Consider the following 22,444-nt stretch of genomic DNA (forward strand, 5'->3'; position numbering starts at 1 on the left):
GCATCTTACTCGAGCTGCACAACTGGGCCTTCCAACACATTATTTGTGGTTGATTTGCTCACCAGCGACACGAGGGCGTGAACAATGGTACGGGATTGTAGCTGGACGCTTTGTAGATTCGAGTTGAGCCAAGACTGGAGGATATTTCCATCTCCTCCCCCAGATTCTTTCCCATAAAGTCGGGGGTGGTTTCTACCCCCTCCATTCAACTCTAAGTAAGTTTCATGTAAAATGCAAGAAAGTGTAGCCCTTATATTTATAAACATGCCAACTTGCAAATGGTTGGATAGGTATTTGAATTATTGATTGTTAAATATTTAAGCTAAATTCCTCATCCATCAGTTCTCGTGAGAAGCCTGGGGACAGATTTACGATGCTGGAGTTTTTCTGGTTAGTTGGCAGTTGGCATCTCTATTAATTATGGCCCCCACGGTGGGGCTCTGTAGGGCTCACTGCAGCATGGAAGTCAGTGTCTCTAATACTCCTTTTAAAGAAAGTTTGTGCTGCAAGAGCTGCTGAAATGAAAAAGGAAAGGAACAGTCATGACCGGATCATCGCGGCCCCTGTTGGAGGTTGCCTAGAACAGTGCCTGATACAGAGAAGAAACTCAATAAATATTTGTTGAATTAATAAATGAGCACATTCTATGTTCTAGACACTGTGCCCTTTGCCATTTAATCTCGTGACAACCCTATAAGGCAGGTATTACCATTTTTTTAGATCAGGCCACAGAGAATGAGGTTGAGTAATTTTCCCAGTGTCCCCCAGTCCTCAGTGCTCCCACTAAAGGCTACAGTGAGTGCTGAGATCTCTTCGAAGGTTTCTGAACCCCATGGCTAAGGGGCTGTCACATGTAGGAAGGCAAGCCCTGTCTCAAGGAGGCCCTCACTTATCCTCACAAGATGAAGAATTCTGAGGCTCCTTTCCCCTTGCCATTTCACAGCTAAAGGCTCAAAATTCAGCAAGCTCCCCCAAACCAGCAGGAGAGAAGATAAGTGCCAGTTTGTCACGCTCATGGAGACTCTGAGGATGGGACAAAGGTCGGGGCAAAGGAAGGAAAGGGCCTTGAAGTCCTCAGGGAAAGAAAGTTTTCCTTCCTTCTCTAGGCTGTCTGTGGTCAAAATACCAACATCGTTCTCTCTTTCCTGAAGAGAAACACTCAGCTGTGGCAGAGAGGGATGAGGAGCTGCTTTGGGATGATGCCGTTTGCCAACGGGGTCCAGGAGGAGGAGCTGAGCAAGAACTATTATGTTTTCTGATAGAGATGGGGATGGGTGTGTGTGTGTGTGTGTGTGTGTGTGACATTTGGGTGTGGAAACCATGAAGACCAGAACTACCCCTTATTCACCATTGTATCCCTGTGCTGGGCACAGTGTCCAGCACATAGCAGACCCGCAACAATTCTTTACTGAATAAATGGATTCTGAGTCTGCCCCCAACCAATTAAGTTAATATGAAGTAAGTGCTCTCTATGAGCCAGGCACAGTGCCACTCTACCTGTGTGATATGAGCAACCCCATTACACAAATGAGGAAACTGAGGCTTCAGAACTGTAAGTAATACTCCAATGGTTATGTGGCGAGTATGTGGTGGATAGTAGGGTCCTGAGTTCAAATCTTGACTCTCAGACTCCAGCCTGTGCTCTTTGCAACAACTCTACGGTTACCTCCTGGTGCTCTAGCTACTTCTAATCCAGGATTTCTCAACCCCAGCACCACGGACATTTGGGGCCAGATAATTCTTTACTGTGGAAAATTGTTCTGTACACTGTATTTAGTGACATTCCTGACTACTAGCACCACCGGACCCTCCCCACACAAAATGCTTCCAGACATTGTGAAGTGTCTCCTGGTGGCAGAGGGAGGCAATATTTCCTCATGTGAGAACCACTGGAACCTCTCTGACTCTTCCCCACCCCATCCGTGACAAAGAATGGAGAAGTCAATCCGTTGGTACATCAAGCCTTATATATCCAGTTGTTTTCTGGATGTTTCCATCGAATGTCCCTAGAATTGAGCTCATCATCCTCTCCTGACTCACATGATGGACCAGCCTCCCAGCTGGTATAAAACTTGAAGGCAGAGTTCCATTCTGGAAACAGCATGCTGATATGGGGGTAGAGAATAGAAATCAGATGAGATTGAGCACGTTCAGGGTGATATGGCCATAGAGGAGAACAGAAATCAAAAGAAAAAATTAACCAAAGGTTCGGGTGGTGAAGGTGCTTATCCTTTCTGTTCTTCTGTGGATAGAAAAGTTTTCTGGGGCCTTCTTGAATTACTTCCTTCCATTTATTATTTGCTATAAAAAAATGAAGTGATGTAGTTTCTATTTATTAAAAAAATAACAACACCCCCCCAAATCTTCCTCTCCTCCACCCGCAATATCCAATCTGCCCCAAGTTCTGCCTATATTATCTCTTGCATAGCTCTTAAATGTGTCCATTTCTCTCCGACTCTGCTGACACCCAACATCATTTCTTACCAAGCCTCCTCCTAATGGGCCTCCCTGAGTCCAGAGTCTACAGATTTCCCTGTAGCTCTAAATCTATTCTCCATAGCACAGCCAAAAGATGTTCCTTCTAAAATATAGATCTAACCATGCCCTTGTGCAGTTAGCACTGTCCTGTGACACCCAGTCTCACCCAAGGTGAGTGTGAGTTTCCTGGCATGCTTTGTAAGGCCCTTGATGATCTCCCCCTCCAAGCCCATCCCTTCCCCTTTGGTCCTCTGAACTCCATGCTCTGGCCACATGGAACTCTTCCCAATATTCCTGGCTTCCTACAGCCTAAAGGAGCAGAAAATGGGGCAGGATGTGCTCTTTTCTTTTCTATCCCTACCTCCTTTCTTGGGGCCCAGTGTATGTTCACCCCTTTCTCCATGCCTGGTTCTTATCGAAGGTAGGATAACGGAAGGTAGCAATTCAAGTAAAGATTAAGAAAGGACAGACTCTTTCAGCATAACAAAGCACAGGACATATTTAGCATGAGGGGCTCAGCTGCACAGTAAGGTGAGGTGAGGGGCTCAGGAAAGATAAGGAGAGGGGGTCCAGGTTGCAATAATAAACAAGGTGGTCAGGGTAGGTCTCACTGAGAAGGTCTAATCTGAACAGAGTTGTAGAAGGTGAGAGAGGGCACCACCGAGCAAGTATCTGGGAAAAGCCTTCCAGAGAGAAAGAAGGAGCTGAGCAAATGGCCCACTGTGTGATTGCACTGGGCTGTGTGAGCCATAGCGGAGGCTAACAGAGCGCCTAAGGAGGGTATAGCGGAAGATGAGAGGTAGGGAGCGACTGTATCTGCTATGCCTAGCACACAGCGATTCTTTGGTAAATACTTGTCAGGTGAACTTACCCTCTTACCCGTTATAGCTATAGACACACATCTTCAAGCAAACTTTCTCTCCCAGTGAATGAAGAGTTGTATGTTAACTGTGATTCAGGGCAAGCCCCTTCTCTCTGACCTTTGATTTTCTCATCTGTGAAATAAGAAAATTGCGCCATTTGGTCTCTTCCTGCTCCAAAATGCTATCACATCAGAAAAAGTGAGATAATAATCTCCATCGTGCCTACAACACAGGATCACTGAGATACTCATGGGAAAAGCATTCCTCGAGAAGTGGAAGTGTGTGAGAGCTGAGGTGTTAAAAAACTTGAGTTTCTCTACCAACAATCTCATCCTTTCTGTGCCTCAATTTGTCCATCTGTGGGATGGGAGACACAACTGCCATCTTACTTTACTTCAGAGCTGGTGTGAGGCTCTAGTGAGGCAATGTACATGGCATGCTTTGAAGGTCTATAAATCATGGAACATGTGCATAGGGTTATTATTATCCCTCCAATCTGCTTATGCTCTGTCTGATCTCTGTGGCCTTGCTTGATATACCGAAGATGGGTGAGCACTTTGTCAAGCAATACAAGAGGCCTGTTGTTTGTGGATTATGCTGTTTGAAAGCCAAGATGAAACGCAGATGTGAATCTTCTAGTCCAGGGAGTATTGCCCAGCAATTAAGAAGGAAGGCTTTTAGTGTCAGAGAGAGCTGGGGGAGTCTTGGGCAAGTCACTTCTCTGAGTTGCTTGATGACACCCTTTCTCTGGAAACATCCCTGCTCCCCATCACATACAAGGAATCATATTTCTGTCATGTGGCTAAGCCTCAGCCATAGTTGATTGGACTACAGTTGGAGACTGACCTAAGCTAGCCCTGTAAAATTCTCTCTATAGAAAATGTACCTGAAAGATGGATCATGGAGTTGGACTGAGAACTGCCATTGGAAGAACTCTAGAACAAAAGGCATCCAACTCCTGCTGTTACAATCCCGGAGTTACTACTATTCTTCCCCTGCCTGAGGTGTTCAACTATTTTTGGACTCCACAAGAAACCAATGAATCCTTCCAAAAATTTCCTTTTTTATTTGAAAGTGGGCTCTGTGTTATTTGAAATTTTCAGTGGGCTCTGTTTCTTGCAGTCTTAAGAGTCTCAACTAGCTCTTAGGTAGCCATGTTCTTCTTCCTTGGGATTTTTTTGTGACTGTATTTAGAACCACAGTGTAAAGAATCTCCCTGTGTTCTTGAAACCTGCTTTAAAATTTAGGACAGTGTTTTCCAAACTGCGTTCCCATAGAACACGAGTTCCATGAAATGAATAGTATTACAAAGATAAAGGATTCCAAAATTGGTTTAAGAACAGTAAGTTAAATAAATTATGATAATGGGCACCATTTATGGAGGGCTTGCTTTGTGCCAGACACTAATCTAAGTGCTTTACCTACATAAGATTTTAATTCTCTCAACAACCCTTTTAGGTATGTATCATTTACTAGGCCCATTTTATAGATGAGAAACTAAGGCCCTGAGAATTTAAGGAACTTGTCCAAGTTCATGCAGATGGTAAGCGGTGGAGCTGGGTTTTGAAGTCCTGCATCCGGGTCCAATAGAACTTTCTACAGTGAAGGAAACATGTTCTATCTGTGCTGTCCAAATGGTAGACACTAGCCACATGTGGCCATTGAATACTTGAAGTGTGGCAAGTGAGACTGGGAAATGGAATTCTTTATTTTGTGTACATTTAATTATTTAAATTAAAATACCCACATGTGGCTAGTGGCAACTGTATTGGACTGCCCAGGTCCAGGCTCTGTGTTTCTAACTGCTACACCACCAGAGGAAAGTTGATTAGGTTTCTTTCCTGACGGACTTCACAGAGCCTTTATGCATTAATGAATATTGTGAAGCGAAGAAGAAATAGAACATGCCTGAGGGGGTATCATCACAGAAAAGTTTTCTCATAGAACATCTTGAGGGACCAGAGTTCCACAGAATACCGTCACCAACAGGGTGTGACAGTCAGTGTCTGCTCTCCAGAGATGACAGATGACCTCTGTCCCGTCATGGGGAACGTCTGGGGGACTGACATTCCACAGCCAGAGCAGATGCTTGCCCATGAAGCATCGCAGAGGCTGCCGGGTGCCCAGATGCTTTCCTAAAACTTCTACCATGGGAATTGCTCCTCTGGCAGAGAAATAAAGGCATTTCTTCCCCAAAGCACAGAGGTGGTAAGAGATAAACCTTATCCCGTGAACACATCATTATTTTAACACAGAATGGATGAATTAATTTAAATGAATTAAGACATAGACTTTACAAATTACAAAGCACTTCAGCTTTTAGCCATGCCACTCAAAGTGTGGTCACCACCAGCAGCAGCAGTTGGACCTGGAAACTAGTTCCAAGTGTGAATTCATCAGCCCGCTCCAGACCTACTTAATCAAACCCTGGGGGTGGGGCCCAGCTCTCTGTTTTAACAAGTCCTCCAGTTGATTCCCATGCATGTTCAAGTTTGAGGTCATTTACATGTATTTCTCTAATTTAATCTTTAGAACTGAAAAAATAAAAAAAGAGGTCCAGGAAATTTAAATAACATGCTCAAAGTTACGCAGCTGGAAAATTACCGAGCTGGAACAAGAACCCAGCTCTCAACCAGCAGAGTGGAATCTGCCTGGAGGCCTTCCAGATTTGCTGGGGAGAATCCCAGCTGCTGGCTGGCCCTCTTCTTTCTTCGAGCTGGCCCAGGATTCAGAGTGGGGTGGCGGCTGCAGTGCAGAAGGGCCAGGGCCATGCTCCCCTGCACACTTTGCTCTCCCACCGCCCCCTCCCTACCTCACCTCCTGTCCCTTTCTGGTTCATCAAGTACAACGTCAGCAGGTGTTTCATCTTCCCTTCCCTCCCCTTACCCCCTCATTCACCCTCCTCCAGGCTTTTATACATCCCTGGCCTCTCCTGTGAGAAAGTAGAAATTCAATGGGAATAATGGGGGAGGGGCAGATGGGGTTCCATGGTTAGGAAATGCCCAATTAAACAAGGTAGATTTCTTTATTAAAGGTCTTTTCAGAGCCTTTGCTATGTAAATATGTGAAGCTCTCAAATGAGGGTATGGCTTGCAGCATTCACCAACTTCCATGACCACAGAACCTTTTTATTCAGGAGACTAGTGTTCTGCAGGGGATGGGTCTTATCTCCATGGAAAGCAGACCATGAGACCTAAGTGGATGAGACATGAGACAGGTAGATTTTGAGAGTCATGGTAAAAGATGGAAAAAGTTCCAGAACACAGAACTCCAGGTGCACCCACTTTTGCCACCCCCGGCCCATCCTCAAGTCTAGCGCCATCAGAGCTCTTTCGAAAGTGCCAAGTTGTATTAAGCAGAGACGAGTAATGCTAGGGAAATAACAGCACTCAGGGTTGAGGGCCAACAGAGAGTGCCCCCCAGCAGTGGGGAGCCAGCTACTAGGGCCCTACTGGGCCAGTTGTTAACCCTTGAGTTGCTGGATCATGGGGAGATGGGATGAAGTGTCCCCCGGGTGAGGGTGCAGGATTGCTGAGTCAGGGAGGGGTGTGTGTGAGTATTCTGAAGGCTTGGGGCAAGAGCATTCTGCCAACTCTGGAATTATTGCCCCCTTGGACAACAAATAGACCTATTCTGGTACCTGCCAGCTAAACATTAGCCCTGAATTCATTTGAATTCAGCAATAGGCTTCAGGAAATATGTCCCTTCGAGCTTGAATTATATGAGTATAACAGCATATGTAACTTTTGGGGACCTGATAAAATACAAAGCTTTATTTTCCACATGAAATCAACTATGTATATTATTAAACACAAGTTATGGTTCCATTCTATAACAATGTAACTATCTGAGATACTGGTGATAAGCTCTCTTTCCCTTCAGGTATCCATTGCTTCTACTTGGTGGACTCAAAACCCCCATTTTTCTATAGGAGTGATCCCATAGCCCAGGCAGAAGTCCCTGGCTTGGTTGGTGGCTCACAATAGGACAAAGAATACTTAAATTAGACTTCAAAACCTCGATGCTAGTTCCAGCTCTGCCACTTACTTGCTCCATAGCCTTGGGAAAGTTACATACTTCCTCCTAAGCCTCCTTCTCCTCATCTGGAAAATGGGGGATAATCATAAGGTAATGTGCATGAAAGCAGCTGATATAATGCATGGTGCATAACATGCTTCCAATAAATGTTGCAAGAACTAAAAAATTATTACTAAGACTTGGAAAACTGAAAAAGTCAACTAATTAGCTAACTAAAAAACCACATGCACACACACATACCAGCTCATTCTGGGCCACAGGCCTCATTTGAAAAATAACGGCTGGTTTGGATTTGGATGTGGCGAGGAATCTGAGATTAACTGCCTCCCCAACTCTGCACCCTTGCCTTCAGTTAAGGAAAAGCAGATGTACAGGAAAAGAGGTACCGATGTGAATGACAAACCCCAGGCTGGAAGAAAGCATTCATAATCCCCATCCCCAGTGAATGGAATGATGCAGGAGGTTATCGCAACCATGGGGAAGAGAGGGATAGTTGTGTGTCCTCGCCTTCTGTGGACTGTGGTGTGGTCTTTAGCCTATGTTTCACCTAAAAAGAGCCACATCAGCACCACCGTCACTTTCCCATCCTCACGTGATGGTAGTTCACAACTCATCAAAGATGCTAAAGAGATCTCAGCTCAGGGGCCCCTCTACAGGAGGTAAGTGGCAGCTTCATGCTCTGCTTTCTGGTAGTCTAACCCCACTTCTGGCCCTTCTCAGATTCCTGAACTACATGATCAGGAAGGATCCTCATGTGTACAATCCCTTCATTCCTCAAGTAGGGAGCCCCAGAGAGGGTATCTTCCTTATTTTATGTCACACAGTATATTAGTAGTGTGTATCAGTTAGCATTTGCCAAGTAACAACCACCCCCAAAACTTAGTGGCAGTGACCGCATATTTAGCTCATTGTTCCGTGTATCAGGATTTGGGGGCTGGGCTCGTGTGGTTTTGCCTGGGCTCATTCATACATGTGCAGTTAGAGACCGAGTCTTCTAGGAGTTGGCTGGCCCATGGTAGCCTCAGTAAGATGGTGCATCCCTGCTCCACATGGTCTGTCCCTCCAGCGGACTAGTCCAAGCTTATTTACAGGGCAGCTGAGCAGGATTCCATGAGAGAACGGAAGTATTCAAGACCTCCCAGGTCTGGTATTAGAATTGGTATGTCACTGCATCCTATTTATTGATCAAAGCAAGTGACAAAGCCAGCACGGATTCAAGGAGTGGGGAATCGTCTCTGTGTCTTGATGGGAGGAGCTTTAAAGTCACATTTCCAGGGGTCAGAATATAAGGATGGAAATAATGGTGCTTTTTTGCAAACTATCTAACCCTAACTCTATCAGGAATTCTCCCCAAGTCTCCTGATTTTGAAATATAATGGATACCTGTTGTTTGCCCACCTAGCATCTATTTCCTCTTCTTCTATTAATTCCACTACAATTTACTCTGAATCCAGTCTTGGTAGAACTTTTCATCAAAGACTCCACCTATCCTGGTCAGCAGGTAGGCATTCAACCTAGTAGACCCGTCCAGGTGCTGTATGCCTGGAATGTGACCATCAAGTGAAAGGACCAAGCAGAGTGACATTATGACTCCAGAAAGATTCTTCATGTATTCCTGCTACCTTACTTCCCCAGTGGGACTGAGCCACTCCCCTTTTCAAGCTTGGCTGCTTAGCTGTACTTCAATTCTGTGCATTACCTCCTGTCATGGACACTTTGGTGCACTGTCCAGAATGACTGAGGTACTCATTCCCTCAGCTCCTAGGAGTGTTGCTTACTGATGGTCACAGATAAGTCTCATCCAAGAATTGCCCTTTGCCCATGGGTGCTGTCTCACCCAAGGTTATGTGCCTTCCCTGGCATGGCCTCCCTTGGGACAACTCTGGAAGGTCATTCCTGTGGGATCAACTTCAACTTCTCCCTCTGCCCAATCCTGCTTTGCTCACTCTCTGGTGGGTTTTTTTGCCAAGAGCACTCTCCAGTGAATGTCTTGCAGAAATCTCTCTGCCTGAGAGATGGTTTTATGGGCACTCAACTTAAGATATCTTATATCCCTTCAATAAATTCCATTTTTTTAAAAGATTTTTATTTATTTATTTGAGAGAGAGAATGTGAGAGAGAGAGAGAGAGAGAGCACATGAGAGGGGGGAGGGTCAGAGGGAGAAGCAGACTCCCCGCCGAGCAGGGAGCCCGATGCGGGACTCGATCCCTGGACTCCAGGATCATGACCTGAGCCGAAGGCAGTTGCTTAACCAACTGAGCCACCCAGGTGCCCCAATAAATTCCATTTTTGCTTAGGTGAATCCATAAGTTTCTGTTGCTTACAATCAAAAACTGTTATGAGTTGAAAGAACAAAAACAAACAACATTAACAAAACAGATCCATAAATATAAAGAACAAACCAGTGGTTGCCAGAGAGGAGGTGGTTGGGGGGAATGGGTGAAATAGGTGAAGGGGATTAAGAAGTACAAACTTCCAGTTATAAAATAAATAGTCATGGAGATAAAAGGTACAGCATAGGGAATATAGTTAATAATATTGTAGTAATTTTGTAGGTGACAGATCACAACTACACTTACTGTTGTAAGCATCACATAATGTATGGAATTGTCGAATCCTATGTTGTACACTTGAAACTAGTATATTATGTCAACTACACTTCAATTTTTAAAAAAACTTATAAAAATAAATAAATAATTAAAAATGGTTATGATATATTTTAGTTCAGGACTCTTTTCACTACACTATTTTCTAATTATTTTCTTGTGTAACTACTATTTTACTCCTCAAAATAACCCTCCCATATCCCCATTTTACAATGAAGGTAACTAACTCAAAAACCTTAAATGAATTGTCCAAGGTGAATAGCTGATAAACAGAGTAGTTGAGAAAATTGACTTTGGAGCCAGGTTGCCTGGGTCTGATTCCCACCTTCATCTTTGCTTAATCTCTCTTTGCCTCAGTTTCCTCCTCTATAAAATGAGGATAATCATCATGCCTATCTCACAGAATTGCTGTGAGAATTAAATGAGGTAACATAGACAAAATCTTTAGAACAATGACTGACAAACAGTAAGCTCTACAGAAGTATTTGCTGGTTGATGTTAGTATTAGTAGTAGTAATGGTATTTTTTTTTAAAGATTTTATTTACTTATTTGAGAAACAGAGAGAGAGAGCAGGGATAGAAACAGAGGGAAAGGGACAGAATCTCAAACAGACTACATGCTGAGTGTGGAGCCCGACACAGGGCTTGATCCCACTACACTGAGATCAAGACCTGAGCTGAAATCAAGAGTCGGATGCTCAACTGACTGAGCCACCCAGGCGCCCCAGTAGTAGTAATGGTATTAATATGGATATTTCTGATTCCAAAGCCTGTGCATGCTGTGTCTACCATCTTCTCCACATGAGAACGCTCTTTCTGACGTTTCTCCAGCCCATCTCGCTCTCAGAATGCCAGAACTCGAGCAGAGAGCCACATATCTCTAGTGAAAAGAAGCAACCAAACAGCCACACCAGCTCTGCTGACAGGGCCCCTCTCTGCTGGCCTTCCCATTTCTCTTTGTTGCAGGTTTGATGTACTGTCTCCTCCCTACTCACTGGCTTGGCTGTAAGTAATTGTCTTCTTGTAGCAACCTGAAAGGCGCTCCTGTTTGGTAATTTGTTAAAGTATATTTATACACAATAGACTCCCAGAGCAAATGGGCCCTGGTACCTGCCAGCTCCCTAAGGAGCTGATATAATTATTAGCATGGTTCTGCTGGCCATTCTTTATCTCGGGCCTGCCTCTGTTATCTGTGCATCTTGTGATGGGACACAATGGAAATATCAGAAGCAATAAATTACAAGTTTTCAAGGATGAAGGCCAAACAACAGCAACCTGGTTACTGGGCACTGAAGCCAGCTTCTCCTTAGAAACCTTAATCCTTGAACAAGAAGGCTGGGCAGTAGGACATACTCTTGTTATGGGGCACATGCTGTTCTAAAATTAAAAGAATGTAGGTTGGTCTTAAAACCTGGGACCTTGTAATTACAAGGAATGAATAGCTCATAGTGAAAACAGAAGAATCCCCCGGGGGTTAACTAACATCAGTTTTGAAATCACAATGCCAGAGTGCATGCGAACCACAAAAGTTGACTGAGCATCCCTAAAGGTGCTAAGGGTAAGGAGAGGGGGGTCAGAATCCATGCCATCCTCCCAGGAAGGGAGGTGGGGAGAAATACGAGAAAAGCCTCTTTCCAGGAGAGTCAAGGTGCTATGAAGAGAGGGAAGGGCATCTAGAGCCAGCTGCGTGTCCTGAGCTGAAAAGTCTCAAGATGAGGAAAAGGAGGAGGGGAGAACAGGGCAGAAGGACAAGAGCAATCTTGATGGAGGAAGAAGCTCTCTCAGTGGCACCAATGCATAAATAACTTTGGGAACTGCAAGCATCTCTTCAATCCATTCCCCACCAACTCCACCCCACCTCTTCCCCCTTTCTGACCTACCATCCTGCAGTGGCCTTCTTGCTGGTCCTGCTCTCTCCTGTCCCTCCCATAACCTTCCCACTACTGCTGCCACCCCCCCAAATCCCTCCCCTCTTGAGTAATCCCATTCTGCCTTAAAGGGGCCTCCTCATCAGGATAAGATCTGATCTATTCAGCATGATAGCTGGTGCCCTGTGTGAGCTAATCCCTGGAGGCCTCATCTCCCACATCTCCCCTAGCTTGTGCTCTAATGACACAAAACTAACCTTTGGGTGCCTTCTGTGTGCTAGGCACCGTGCTGAATGCTTTTGCCTTATGCATTATGTCCTTTAATCCTCAGAGCAACCAGGTGGGACAGAGCTACATATCCTCATTTCATAGATGGGTCTAAAAATTAAGCCAATTTGACCTTAACACCCATGTTATTTCTAGGGCTTTAGTTTGAATTTAATTTGCTTATGTTCAGGCTTATAAAGTAATGAGTAAGAAACCCTTAAAAACAAAATTATGTTGGCTACATAAAAAGAAAATAAACATTTACTCACAATCATTAAATTAATAATCCATCTACTCAAATCACCTTAAAGACAAGGAATTGACACCTGGCGCTATGCTCAGACTCCTGACCACCTGCCTGGCCTAATTTCCTAGCAGTTCCCCTCCTGCTCACTTTGCTTCAGCCACACTGGCCTCTTTGTTATTCTCTGAGTAGGCCAGGCAAGCTCCAACCGTGGGTTTTTTGTACAAGCTGTTCCTCTGTCTGGAAGTACTTGTCCATCAAGTTTTTTCATGACTCGTTTTCTCACTTCATTGGGATTTTGTTCAGATCATACCTGCTAAGAGAGAACTTCATTGAGCACACTCTCTTAGATAGTCCCATCACTCAATTTCTCTTTCCTGTTACCTTTATCCATAGTCTTATCTCTACATGACATAAGATTAGAGATCCATTTGTCTGTTTATTTGTTATTTGTCGTCCTTACTCCACAGAGTTCTAAAATGGTAGAATCTCCAGAACCTAGAACAGTACCAGACACACAATTAATATGGAATGAAAGAATATAGGATGAATGGTAAAATGGCCCCCAATACTTCAAACCTTGACTAAGACCTGACTGAGAGTATTAGAGTAACTAAAACATACGGGGTCATGCAGAAGGTGGCTTGGGTTATTGGTGGACAGTGGAAGAACAGGAGAGGTATGGAGGTGAAGTTGGTGGTGTTTACCCACCAGTGCTTAGGGAAGAGCAAGGCCTGTTTAAGTCACACCTTTGTTGGGAGTTTTGTCAGTTATGGAGGTCAATACCTTATCTTTTTATGTTGAGTGCCTGGCTTAGAGAAGACACTCAATAAATACTTAAAGTATTAGTGAATTCTAGAATTTTACAGTTGCCTCAGCCAGCCTCCAGATGGTTCTATTCAAGTTCTGAGAGCTAAGGTTGGCCAATGAGTCTACAAATTATTGTTTCTTAAGTACGCATCTTTTCAATCCTGGGCAAGGAGTGGCAACATTCACAGTCGATTTCTGGTCCCTTTATTGGACAGAAACTGTCCTGTGACTCATCAAGCCAGGCTCAGGCCCAGGCTGTGGAGTCTGGGAAGCTGAGGACTGAATGACTCTTCCAAAGGCCTTCTCTGTATGAACAGTTAGTGTTTCAGCAAGCTTCTTGGACATTCTTCACTATGGGAACCACTGACTTCTCAGGATGGCTTGCGATAGCTGGATGATCACAGGGAAAATTCTGTAGGCAGCATTTTTCAATCTGTGGATTTGCAATGGTTTGTGGTGGACTTCAAGCCACTTCAATGTAATGGTTTGTGAAATCAATGTAATGAGTCACATACAGCATTTTAAAATAAAATATATTACAATAGAAATTATGACTGGGAACCAGAATCAAACATGTATTGCAAAAACAAAGGCAAAATAAAGACATTTTGAGACAACAGATGCACACTAAACACAATGCTAAAGATGTTCTTCAGGCAGAATGAAAATGATCCCACTCCCAAGTGTAGAGATACGGGAAGGAAAGAACAGAAAAGATAAATTTTAGAAAATCTTATATTAATGTTGACTGTATAAATAATAACAATACTGTCTTGTGAGGTATAAAACACATAGAGAAATAAAATACATGACAACAAAGTACAAAAGTTGCGAGGGTATTAAATGGTGTAAGGGTGTTCTAAGGTTCTTGCATTTTTTGTATTATATTATATGTAATGATATATAATATATTGTATCATTACAGTTAGGTCAAATTTTATATTATTTATAAAATGTAGATTTATATTTATATCAAAATATAGTATGCATATTGTAATCTCTGAGATAAACATTAAAGTAATAATAAAAGAATGTATAACAAATGAGATAATAGAGGGGAAAATGAAACAATAAAAAACTTAACCCAAAAGAAGAAAAGAAAGGAGACAAAAAGTAACATAGAAAAGGTAGAACAAATTAAAAACAAATAGCACAATAATAGATTTCAACCCAAATAAATAAGTAATTCCATTACATTTAAATGGACTAAATATTCTAATTAAAATACAAAGACTGGATAAATCAAACTAAATTCAAATTAAAGACTAGGTAAAATAAAGAAAATACTATATGCTGCTTACAAGAGATATAATGTAAATACAAGCATATAGGATTGAAAATAAAAGTGTAGAAAAAGAAAGCAATGCAAACCTAATAAAAAGAAATAGGATGTAGATAGACCACCATCAGACAAAATAGATTTTAAGGCAAGAAGTATTGCTGGAGATGAAGAGTGATATTTCCTAATAGTAAAAGTGTCATTCTGCCAGGAAGACATAAAAATTCATTTTTTTTTGTTCCTAATAACATACTTTCAATATAAATATATAATAAAGCAAAATTTGACCAAAAAAAGGGAAATAGACAAACGCATAACCATAGTGGGAGATGTTTAAAATAAAAGATTGATTGAGATATAATTCACATATGAAATTCACCCTTTTAAAGTGTACAATTCGTTTTTCATATATTCATAGAATTGAGCAACCATCACCTCTACCTAAATTTAGAACAGTTTTATCTCCTCAAAAAAAACAACATATTTGTATTCACTTCCCTCCTCCCTCTCTGCCCAACTTCTGGCAATAATTTGCCTCCTGTCTGAATGGGCTTGCCAATCCTAGATATTTCCTGGCAATAATTTGCCTCCTGTCTGAATGGGTTTGCCAATCCTAGATATTTCTTCATATAAAAAGAATCATACAACATGTGGCCTTATGTGTCTGGCTTCTTCTACTTAGCATAATGTTTTCAATGTGCCTTCATACTGTAGCATGAACCATTATTTCATTCCCTTTTATGGTCAAATAATATTCCCTTGTAAGGATATACCACATTTTATTCATTCATCAGTTGAGGAACATTTGGGTTGTTTTAATCCAGGGCTTTATGAATAATGGTCCTAGGACTATTTCTATACAAGTCTCTGTGTGAACATAGGCCTTTGGTTACCTTGGTAGATACCTAAGAGTAGAATTGCTGGGTCCAATGGTAACTATTTAACTTGAAGAATTGCTAAACTATTTTCTAAAGGGGCTAGCTTATTTTGCATTCCCGCCAGCAACCTGTGAGCTTCCAATTTCTCCACACTCTTCTTTTTTTTTTTTTTTTAAGATTTTATTTATTTATTTGACAGTGAGAGACACAGCAAGAGAGGGAACACAAGCAGGGGGAGTGGGAGAGGGAGAAGCAGACTCCCCGCTGAGGAGGGAGTCCAATGCGGGGCTCGATCCCGCAACCCTGGGATCATGACCTGAGCCAAAGGCAGACGCTTAACGGACTGAGCCACCCAGGCATCCCCAGGATGTTCTTATTTCTAATTTGCTAAGATTTTGTTCATCATTACCACAAAGGGGTATAGGAATTTTATCAACATTTTTAGTGTAATAAATCCAACTCTGGTTTTGCTTATAGTTCATTTGGAAATTTGGCATCCAGGCTCATGGACCAGAGAGAAACTAAATAAGATTATTAGTCCACGGGGCGCCTGGGTGGCTCAGTTGGTTAAGCGACTGCCTTCGGCTCAGGTCATGATCCTGGAGTCCCGGAATCGAGTCCCACATCGGGCTCCCTGCTCGGCGGGGAGTCTGCTTCTCCCTCTGCCCCTCCCCCCTCTCATGCTTTCTGTCTCCCATTCTCTCTCAGATAAATAAATAAAATCTTTAAAAAAAAAAAAAGATTATTAGTCCACAGCATCATGTGCTGAAAGTGAAATATCAGTATTATAGGAGGACGTGCCCTGCCTGGTTCTTTGAGACCAGGAAGACTTCACATGGGTCGAGGGGTCTAAGTTAAAGGGTTAGTGGAGTAAGCCGGTTGATGATGAGCTGGGTAGGGGATACAGTGTTTTCCAAACAGAATAAAGAATATGTTCAAAGGCCTAGAGGTAGGAGAGAACTACCTGCACTGCAGGCGCAGAAAGACATCCCGTATATCTGATCTACAAGGCAAGAGTGGTGGTCCCGAGAGTGGAGGAGGGGAGACCAGCTGAGGAAGGAGGGAGGCCACATGGAGATTTCATCGGTTGGCTTTTTCAGTCCTTGCTCGCTTACATTAACCATATGACCGATACTGAAGGAGAGTGAGTTCCGTGATTTCCCCACCTCTGCTCCAAACAGCCCCATGAGTTCAGGAGAGATGCCCGTGGACTGTGCCAGACTGGAACCCTGCTCCTTCGGCATCTATTTTAAAACCACCATTTCGACCAGCGCAGCGGTTTCACACTTCCTTGATTTGGAAAATGAACTTCTGTGAAAGGTTTCACCGAATTAGATAGAGAGACATATCTGAGTTAGATAGTTCCCAAGAAATGAGCTATTATCTCCACGAACTAGAGTATCTGCCCTGAGGAAAGGACACAGACTCTGTCCTCCTAAGGTAGGCAGGGGTGGGGGTCTCTTTGGTAGAATGGCCAGATGTTCCCAGCATGCTGCACTGAAAACCTGACTTGAATATTCCCAGAGCTGAACTGCGAACATTAAGGGAAGGGGGAAGGACAAGAGCAAGGGGAAAAGTCAGACACGTGAGTGAGGATGCTTGCAGGGACCTTAGAAAATATGTATTCTGAAAGAAGAGAAGCTGCAGAAACTCAAAAGGGACCCTTCTTAGGAGGACTTTCTGAATGAATGAATGAGCTTCTCCTTGTTCCTCGGGCCTTTATCTCCAAAGGCCCAAATGGTGCATGAAGCCAAGCGTTTCTCTTCCCATCCTCCTTGTCATCACTGTCTCCATGCCCCCCCAACGCTGACTATTGGAGAGAAGATCATTTGAGTTTGGCAGAAAATGCAAAAACAGCTCATTTTCCCCAGACTTTGAAAAACAGCAATTAAAACCATCCCAAACACCTTGAAAATTAATTAATTCTTTTCCGGTTAGGCTGATAGCCTTGCGAAGGCAATGAACTCACCCTGTTAATATACATGGCAACATTTGCTCATTATTTCTCCATATCTACCTGTCTTATCTATCTTTATTTAGACTTTTACAAAGTACTTACTAAATTGTGTGCACCAGTAAATATGTTAACTTGGTGCAATTTCATGGAGATTTATGTACCTGCAATGCCGAATATATTAGGTTCCCCTAAAAGCTCGGCATTTGGGGTATGTTCTTTTCAAAGACCCTATGGGGTACCTTTTCAGTGTGCAGAGGGATATGCAGGAACCAAAATCAATGGGCTTAAATTATTAAAATTCTAAGCAGTCATTACGGATCGGGTCAGGCATTGTAAAACTTACAGTCCATCAATTTACTTTCAATATTAATTTTAGCCTTGTGCCTTGCCATGAAAATCATGAGAATGGAAAGCATGTAACATCTCACTTACAGCTGACACAGAAGGGAAGTGACTCTGAAATATAGGCGCTCTCGGCCTCTGGGGAAGATTTATGTGGCGAGGATCACTCTGCTCAGAGTAAGACTGCAGGTGAGTGGCAAGTCTGCATTATAAATGCCTGGGGTAACTATAAAAACATAAATGGTATCAGGTTATTGATTTTTTTTCTTCCTGGAGCCCACAAATTAGAAAAGCCACTGCTAAAAATCACTGGTCTATCCACAAATTTTAATTAAAGCATAAATAAATCATTTCGGTTGCCGCACTTGCATATAAACAAAGGGGAGATGGCATCGTTACAAATGCTCGTCAACATTTGGTGACTAATGGCTCACAGGGAAAATACAATCTGAAACAACCGAATTGAAAGCAGATTCTGGAGCTAACTAATATCACATGCAAACCATCTAAAGCTATTACGGCAAGAGGCATTGAAACCACAGATCAGGTTTTTGGGGATGGGTGGAAGGATGAGGATAATTTTGTTAAGTGGAGCAATACTATTTTTTTTTTATTAAATAAAGTGAAGCCCTGTAATGAGATATTACAGCTGCTGCACTTCCGCCACGTGATGGAGAAATGGATACCCCACCCCTCACACAAAACACCAACCATATGCTGCAATGTTTCCAAACGGTGATTGTGTTCCTCAAAAAATACATAGCAAGAACTCATATAAATAGGTCTTCAGAAAACAGCGAGGAAGGGGATGTGCTGAGCATTCCTAGGTCCCATTACATAAAAAGAAGAAATTAAGATATTGAAGAGGAAAGGAATTCCCAGGGGATTCGCGGTATTGGCACGGGCACAGGAAGCCGGAACCTGGCATCCATGTTGTGCTCCAGCTCCGGGGGAAGCGCGTGGGCTGTTCCTCTGCACGCATGGCGGGGACCGCCCCTCTGCTTTTCTCCCCGGTGGCTGGTGTGATTTGGAGGCCCTGGGATACTAGGCCCCGCCCGCTGTTGCTACGGGGAGGGGTCATGACGGAAGGACCTGGGGCCCACACTTCCTAATAGGAGGTCTGTCCACAGTGGGCAGATGGACCTCGTGTGATTGTCCTTGCAAGGCTCTGGAAGCTCAGAGAGAGCAGGACGGGTGTTGTCTACAGTAACACCTGATGTGTCAAATGTTAGTAAAATAAGGAGTCATTTTTTTCCTTCCTCCCTCCCTCCCTCCCTCCCTCCCTCCCTCCTTCCCTCCTTCCCTCCTTCCTTCCTTCCTTCCTTCCTTCCTTCCTTCCTTCCTTCCTTCCTTCCTTCCTTCCTTCTTTTTCCTGGCAAACTTAACTGTATTCCATGCCTGTTGTTAGCTATTTGAGGATATGGAAAGGTCCGATACAACATCTCTGCCCTCAGGAACAGTTCAAGTTGAAAAAAGAAAAAAGGAAATTCAACACAAGGAGGGAAATATTTTCATAATAGCGTCCTAAGGATCTCAGGGAGCCCAAAGGAAGGTATGCTTAACCTTGGGAGAAAAGCCATGGGGCAGGGAAAGTGTCACAAAAATGGTGGTGTTTGGGCTGAGGTTTAGTCTTGCCATATGAATGTGTTTTGCCAAATAAAAGGATAAAATTTCTAAACAACTGGAACTTAACTTTCTGTGTGCTGAAGCCTTGTTTTTTTACCAGTGATTAAAAGAAGGAAAATTTTATTTAAAGAACAAAAATAAAACAAGACAAAACAACTGTACCAAAGGCAGAGAACAAATCCTAAAGACAGACTACTTAGTTTTAAATCCTAGCTCCATCACTTCCTAGCTCTGGAAACTTAGGTAAGTGAGTTAGCCTTTCTGTGCCTCAGTTTTCTAATCTTTACAATGGGGCAGCAATAGCAAATAGCACGTATATTATTTTGAGAAGTAAATGAGAGTTAATACCTGTAAACATCCGAGAACAGTGCCTAGCATATAAAAAGGACTGTAACCAGGGGCGCCTGGGTGGCTCAGTAGGTTAACCTCCAGATTCTTGATTTTAGCGCAGGTCATGATCTGAGGGTGGTGAGATTGGGCTCCATGCCCAGAAACTGGAAATCATCCCTGACTCCTCTCCCTCTCCCTCACCCCCAAATCCAATTACAAGCCTTTTCAATTTTCTCTCTAAAAGATTTTCAGACCTACCTCCTCTTCTGCATGCTGACACTGACTTCCGGAGCGCAAGCCCTTGCTTGACGTTGCCCTTCTGCGTGACTGCCGAGCCCCTGAGCCAGCCTCCAGTTAAGCCATCAGGCACCCAGCTGCCAGAGGGAACTTTCCAAAATGCAATCTGGCCATGGCCTCTTCACAGTCCTTTAAGTGGATCCTTATTGCTTTTTGTGTATACAGCATGACGTTCGTTGTCCAGCCAAATTAGGCATCATCACATCAAATGGTGCTGCACACCTCGAGCTTCATCCCGAACCCCTCCCTGTCCCATATTTTATCCTCCATCAAGAGGGGGCCACTTCTGTCCCCACCGTACTCCCCTCCTTCCTCTACCACCTATATTCCATCCCCTGGGAAGCCTCCCCTGACCCCCTCCTTCTGGCTAGTGCCCCTCGCTGGTAGTCCCACACCCTCCCGCGCATGACTCTTTCACTTCACACACCACTTGGCATCATGGGTAATTATTAATTCTCCGTATCACTGTGCACCACACCGCACAATGAACCCAGCATGGCTGCCTGGCACAGAGTAGGAGCATTAGCAATATTCGTTGAAAGAATATAGCGCTTCATCAACCCTAATATGACTTCTTTTGCAAGACACACTATTATTTTATATACCACTGAGGAAGAAAAAAAATGCTACCAATGAAATTGATCCTCCATATTCTTACCATATCTATTTTTTCCTTATTTTTATTTAAGTATAATTAGCGGACGGTGTTGCATTAGTTTTAGGTGTACCATACAATGATTCAACAGTTCTGTGCATTACTCAGTGCTCATCAAGAGAAGTGTACTCTTGCTCCCCTTTATCTGTCTCACCCCTCCTCCCACCCCCTCCCCACTGGCAACTGCCAGTTTGTTCTCTGTTTAAGAAACAGGGCTTTTTTTGTCTCTCTTTTTTTCTTTGTTCATTTGTTTTGTTTCTTAAGTTCCACATTCATATCCATTATATGGCACATCTCAACTGCAGATATATTAAAATGGGAAAGATAGACTTCTTGGAATCCATGAACTATAGTAACTAAAATTGCCTTTTATGATTTTATCAGAATGATGCAGTAATAAAGCATGGGCTCTGCAGTCAGACCAAAATCCTGTCTTCAGTGTTTTTTAGGTTTGTGAACCTGAGCAAATTACATCCCTTCTCTGTGCCTTGGCTTTCTCATTTAGAAAATGGGACATTCAGTCCTACTCTGCTTTGTCCTGCATCATTCCTGAGTATTGGACTTTGAATGATGAAGCCATTGCCTTTCTAGAATGGCTTATTATGTGATTAATAGATATATGCTTGTCTGCCCAGCGTCACTTCCTTTGGTGAGCCAGCCCTCACCCCATTCCAGTTATCCCGCTCAATCCATGTGGCTCTGATGGGACAAGTGACATTTGTCTCAGCCCAAAGGAGGTGGCTGAGGTAGGGGGAGGAGGAGGGCGGGCAGTCTCAGAGGCCTGACCAATCAGAGCACACTATGCAACTTGGCCAAAGAGACCAACTGGTTCAAGGGGAAAAAATTAACATTAGGGTTTCGGTGAGGGTTAAAGAAGCTAATATACAGAAAGTGTACATTAGCCCTTCATGATTATTATCGCTATTAATGTGCTGGATGAGCTGGGAAGTAATGAAGCCCGAAACAACTACGAAAATCTGTCAGGGATATGCCAACATTCTAGATGTACCCATAGATTTTCTGTAACAACCTGGAACTTGCTAGAATGTAAGCTTTATGAGGACAGAGATCTTTCTCTGATTTGTTCACTGATATATCCTCGGTATCTAGAACAGAGGCTGGTATACAACAGGTGCTCAAAAATATTTGCTGAATAAATGAACTCCAGTTTTTCTTAACTTCCTTGCTGTCTTGATGCAAGATACCACTTGTGCTGATTTCAGTGTGTCTACCTCTAACAGTCTTCCACCCCCAACTTTCTTTCTTTTTGCTTCTTTTACTTCTAATCTACTATTCGCTACAAAGTAAAAATAGCCATTCATATTAGAATTGTTTTTCAGCCGAAGTAAGGCACCCTTATCTCTGTCCACGTCCACCTGCCAATCCTCACCCCTGTCCGTCCCCTCCTGGGGCACCACCTTGCCCCAGAGGGAGCACAGGGGTTTCTCCCTGAGCTGACCACCATGTTTGTATTGACAGAACCTTGCAACTGCAGAGACCATTGTTACACTGCTTCCTCTATGCTTTGCTCCTGGTGGCTTGGCACTGACAGCTCACTCCCCATAGAGACATTCCAAAGAAGGTGTGGGCGTTGCAGTGGTCCTGTTTTTGCTTTGGCCTCTCCTAACTTGTCCCATTCCCACCACCCGTTCCTGGTTGATTACAAACTTCAAACAGATGGTTGATGCCATCACAGCCCAAGAGACCTCAGAGACAAGCTCCCTCTCCCTTGTCAAAAGGAAGCACACTACTTGGAGGGGAGAAGAAGCTCCCCTCATGAGGGTTCCATTCCAAGAAGTAACACCTGGGCTTACCCTCACTGTCTGGGACCATGGGGAGAATGGAACTATGCACACTTATAGGGTGTAAGGCCCAGCAACATCCCAAAGAGAGAGTCCAAGGACA

This window comes from Neomonachus schauinslandi, chromosome 4, assembly GCF_002201575.2.
Source record: "Neomonachus schauinslandi chromosome 4, ASM220157v2, whole genome shotgun sequence".
Lineage (NCBI taxonomy): Eukaryota > Metazoa > Chordata > Mammalia > Carnivora > Phocidae > Neomonachus > Neomonachus schauinslandi.